The following is a 5,836-nucleotide window of genomic DNA, read 5'->3' as shown; positions in this document are numbered from 1 at the left end:
CGGCTCTTTAGACCCTCCTGGGTGGAGATTTCGCGCCCTCCAGGGACAATTCATTGCTCAGCTCTCCTGGCTCTTAGAAAGTTGTTCCTAACATCTATTCCTGATCTCTGCTAACAGTTTAAGCCGTTTGCCTTGTGCCATCCTCTCAGTGCACACTGAGACCCGCTCCTCCTGTCCTCCTGCAGCTGCTACCATGTCTTCTCTAAAACCATCCCAGCTCCTTCAGTCCTCCTTTCTGCATGTCTCATGCATTGCACTTGCCCATAATGCCCCCTGCGATTTCTTCTTCCATAGCAGCACAACCCTGAGGTCCACCATTACATCCAGCCCCTTTCCTGAAGAGCTATTGCCCACCTGAGAACCACAGAGAGGGCACCTGGGAGGGATCCCTGGAGGTCGTCTCCTCTGACTTCCCACAGCACAGGCTGGCACGGTCCTTTCTCACGTTGACTGCCCAATGGATTTTTAACCACTGTTGCATATTGGCCTCATCAAGGGTGCATCCAAGTTATTTCGGATCCAGTTTGTCAGGATTACTCTGGATTCCTATGCTGCCTCCAAAGCACTTGTAAATCCTCTCCTCTTGGCACTATCTGCAGAGCTAATGGATGCTTCATTCACCCAAGTCATCAATGAAAATGCCAAATAGATTTAAGACAGTTCCCAAGAAGGGGTGCATGATATGCCCTTCTACTGTCTCTTAAAACACCAGTAATCCAAGGACATCTCTTCCACCCCGCTGGTCTGGATTTTCGAGCCGAAGAGACCAGATCCTTTTGTCCCTGACAATTACTTCTGCTAACAAAAAGCAGCTGTCCCGCTTGCAGCTGCAGGAGTAAGAGGCTGGATCCTCTCTGGTGAGATTTCTTATTAAGGACTCCTGTTACACAGTTCTGGGAGGTGATGTTTCGGATTATTTGTTTAAAATCAACTATGTGTTTTGGGTTCTTTATGGCAACATTTGTTTCTTCTTATTTTACTAACTTTCAAGTGCTGATGCCAGTACCATGGAGGACAATCCCAGTTTACCACGCGAGAACAGCAAAAACAGGTAGCCCAAGTCCACAGTGGCCTTCACGCTTCCTCTCCCTGTTATTCAGTGTACCTTTTACCCTGGAAACAGGCTTCTTGCATTGCATGTAATTCCAGGCTGTATGTTGGGCTTATCTTCTGCTTTTCTTCATTTAATGCATCTCCCCATAAACACTTCGTCAGGCAAAGTTCGACTCCTCTTAAGTAGAGGACAGAGTCTACCGAAGGAAGACTATAATACCTAAAACCGAGGTCACAGGTGATAGTTTTCAGAGGTCTGGGAAGCTGTCATCTTGCTCCACGACATTTAACACGTTGCGTGTTTCTGATGAGGGGCCACAGCAGGTCGCTGTCTCTGCGGATTAAGCCCACGCGGGAACATGCCTTACGCACTAAGTCTGCTCCGGTGGTCATGCAGCCGCCGGCTGCCCCTGCCCCGGAGCGCGGGACGCATTCGGGGAGGGCAAAAGTGGGAGAAAAAGCCAGGCAGGCGGTAACGCGACCCTCCGGGAAGACCGGCGGCGCCGGACAGGGCTTGGCACGGGGGCAGTGGCGGGTGGCGCAGCGCTGCACCTGCCCCGTGCTCCCGGCCGCCCTCCTCGCACAGGCGCTGAGCAGCGCTGCCTGCAGACCTCAGCCTAATCTAGGGAAAAACAGGAAACTGCAGCCTTCAAGGAAAATGGAACGCGAGAACGAAGGCAGAAGCCCGTCCAAGGCTTTTTACGCCGTCACAAAGGACAAATGCCAACCGAAAAATAATCCTTGGCATGTATAGGACTTACTAGAGAAGATATTACAGTAATATCTCAGCGCACCTTCTGCTAATGCGTTTCCCGCATGGCCTTGTTAACCGCTACGAAAACAAGACGCTTGAGCGTATCGGTGTCTGGCGCTGCCTGGAGGCACCGCAGTTGTCATTTATATGTTGAAAGTAGGAAGCATAATGTGGTAGGCAGATAATTCCTCATTTGAATAAGCCATATCTATTACTATTTCACAGTAATATACGACAGTATAAAAGCATTTTTACAAAGGTAATATCTTTGGTTTGTAGACAGGAAAATGACATAACTGTAGAGAGGCTGAAGCGCTAAGAAGGATTTTTATTTCTAAGTAGTTTCATTTGTGCTCAGAGAAAAGACTGCCGCTCGAGGAAAAAACCTAAAATATTACAATCCAGCCTTTTATCCATTTGTTTCTGAATATTCATCCCAGTGACATATTTGAAAAGTTCAATTAAAAAAAAAATCATATTAGTCATTTAAGTCTCTAGGTGAATACTAGTCAGAGTTCGTAACAGTAATGGCCCAGGCTGCACCAATCGCGCAGATAAATCTGAGCTCTTGTTTGCACCCTAGGCCAGCTCAAAAGCGCCGGCTCGGCACCAGAAGTCACAAAGGAGCAGCACGATCATTTCGTAACTAATCCAGGGTCACCACCTCCTCCAAAGGTTGTTTAAAGGATGTGCACTACTAACCACCGCAGCACAGCAGCGCACGAGGAGATACACTGGAATAACTCCTATCAAAGGCAGCCGATAAGATTTATTTTCTCTTTCCCACAAATACGTAAAAGAAAAGAAAGAAATCTGGAGCAATAAGAAATATCTTTGTTTTTTTTTTTTAATCAGAATTTTTATTAGAAAATCAGAACCGCTGTGGTTTTCCTATGACATACATTACATAACTGTATACTTAGGCCTCTTTTTCAGTTTTACTTTAATGTATATTTTAAAAGTATATAAATGTTATAAATTCCTATTGTTTACATACCCACACATATTACTGGTATACATACATTATACATGAATCTTATGAAACACAGATCTAATCCCGCTGTTGCTAAAGCGTGCTGCAAAGCATTCCCGGTTTCAGTGGAGCAAGAGCAATGCTCCCATGTCCCTTTTTGGTCATGTTTAATTTAAACATGAAACATCAAAGAACACCACGCTCTTTTCACGATCTCTTTGAAATCAGACTTTAATACTAAGCCATAATCTGGGTACAGTCACACGGAAGCAATGTGCGGCACATTTTGACCTAGAAGTTTTCAGCGTCTATTTTGCAATGGATGTTATTCACTTTTTCCTGAATGTATCCAAACTTCTATGCTAAAGAAATTTTAATGCAACTCCAAAGATATAGAGGAGGTTTTATTTATTTTTCTTACATTAAAAAACAACAGTTGGGATGAATCAGACTTCAGTGTGTTCCTTCTGGCAAAAATAGACTGTACCAGCACTATCAGAACTCTCCGGCTTTCAGAAGTTTAATTTATTGTCTTGAATAATAAAATGCCATTCAAGCAACCTTTTGAAACAAAACATAACACGGGCCAGTGCTGAAATCTTGAACAAGGACCAAAAGCATTTTCTGCAAAGGAAACAAAATGAGGGTAGACACTCTGCATTGAATAGTGTCGATTATTTCATTTTCCCTCTTTGTCTGCCTTCAGTATTAATTAGGAGTAACGGACAGTTAATATGCGCTGAGCTCTGCACGGTAAAATTGATTAGTGTACTCAGATGGAAAATAAGAATCACTTTTTAATGAAAAATATCAGGTTTCAGAGAACTGCGTGTGGCAGCTGTGAGGAAGGGAAAAGTGTGAAGGTCTTAACCCGGCCCCTGCACCCCAAGACGAGCCGTCCCGTTCTGCTCAGGAGACCGCCAACACCAGCGGGCGGCCACCGCTTTCGGCTTACGCGCTGTGTCACTTCCCGTTAATTTTTGTTTGCTGGTTTTGCCTATTTTTACTTTAAAGCATGTTTCTACTCTGTAGCTGTAGTCTCACTATGAACATGAGCAACCTAAACGACTAGGGGAAAACCAGGCTTGCCTGCTTTCTGCTGGCCTGCGTGTTAGATGTCGCGCCTTCTGCCACTGAGGTGTCTTTTAATCTCAGAAACCCTGGGACTCGCGTTCAGTTTTCCCTCCTCTGTGAAAAGTTGTCTAACAAAATTGTGACTGCAATTAAAAAAAAAAAAAAAAAGGATGGTGCTGATTTTCTTCAATATGTTATTTATGTCCCAGACTTTATTTCTGAAAACAAAACATCACCTCTGAAGTATACAACACCAGTTACAGAATTTTTTTTTTTAACCATTAACAGTGTTGCTCCAGCCTTTTTTTTTTTTTTTAATTTATTTCAAAGAACTCTATTCACGGATAGCATTTCCAAATTCAACCACCTTTCACATATTTTGGCGTTTTAACTTCTTCTAGGTTTCAGAAATAACTCTATGCCCACTGGTTGTAAACGATGTTAACATAATTCTGCTTTGTGTCTACTCACGCAGCCCAAAAGGCTTGTTACAGGGTGGTTAACCATGGAAAATCGATAGGATACAACTCGGTATGGAAGGTCTTTAAAAGCATAAAAGCCGTGGTGTACAGAAAGCCAAGCGCTATCGGAAGCGATTGCACAAAGCAGATCAAATTGTTAATTTAAAAATCCAAGTTAACTACTACGGCTGGACCTACGCGCCGCTGCCTCGCTGCTTTGTTACGGGAAGCGCTGCATTGCAAAGCGGATTTCAAAGCCCGGTAAAACACCGCGCTCCCCTCGGCAGGTGAGAGGCTGCGGCGTTCGAGACAGGAGGGGAACGAGCCCGGATGCTGCGGGAGGAGGTGGAGACCGCACGACCTCACCCGCGGGGCACCGAGGGGGCCGCCACCGCCTCACCCGCACGCCTCCCCGCCAGGCGCCCGCCGGCCTGCCGCCTTCTGCGGCGTCACGACCCCAGGGAAGGAAAGCCCTCCCTGCGCCGAGGGCCGCGGGACGGGTCACGGGCTCTCCGGGGGCCGCTCTTGCTGCACTACACGCGGCGTGCGGAGACGGCGCACGATATCGGCTGGTGTTCAGGCCCCGCGCTGGCGCTCGCTCGCCCTATCGGCGCCCGAAGCCTGCTTCCGCGCAGTTTCACGCCGCGGGACCCTGCTGAGGAGCAGGCCCCGGCCTAACTAGGCCGACTGCGGGAGAAACGAGACACGCGAGCGAAGACCGGGAGCAACGGATTTGTGCGGAACAAGCAAGCATTCCCCGTGCAAAGCCTGAACAACTTCTTAATTCATTCAGGTTCACGTTCTTGTGCAATTCCTTATTTCGTTCAGACACATACTGCTTTCACTCCTAAGCTCTCCACCAGGGTTCGGAAGACTTGCCGCCTTCCAGCCGCAGTTGGGGTTTTGAGACAAGAAAGCGTATACGTTATTGCTAAAGCCACGCTCATCCGCCTTCTCAGAAACCACCCGCAGACACTCTGCGAAGGGAAATTCCCCGTGCAGGGCTGATCCAGCGCCCCAGACACGCACGAACGCTGCGCCGCGGCTCGGCTCGGCTCCGATTCCAAAGCAGGGGCAACAGGCAACGCGGAAACCCCACGTCTTTGACGCCCGCTTCCCCCTGAGGGGTTATCTCAGCAGGGCTTTCCTCACTGCCGTTCCATCCTCATAAAGCCAAAGTCGTCAAAGAACAAGTTTTGCCCCTTTTCTAAGGCAAAATATTTTATCGTTTACATCCGGACGTCAAAAACCATTGATCTTTCCCACATTTCACATTATTCAAAGATTAACATCCCTTCTCTGCTAAATGACAGAATGCACTGCAGCGTATACACTTCATTAAGAAATAAATGAGCTGTTCTCCCAAAATAAGCCAAAATGCCTGTTTTTGCCTAGGGTATATCAGAATCTTCAGCCAGTCAGATCACTCTCTTTACAGCTGTTCAGCTGGCCACTCAACCTCGTGGGAAAGAGGAAAAGTTTGTTAAACTTTCTTTTAGCAATAGTGTTGGCCTAGAAACC

This window comes from Apteryx mantelli, chromosome 7 (assembly GCF_036417845.1).
Source record: "Apteryx mantelli isolate bAptMan1 chromosome 7, bAptMan1.hap1, whole genome shotgun sequence".
Lineage (NCBI taxonomy): Eukaryota > Metazoa > Chordata > Aves > Apterygiformes > Apterygidae > Apteryx > Apteryx mantelli.
The sequence above is the reverse complement of the archived record's forward strand: the minus strand, read 5'-3'. Positions refer to the sequence as shown.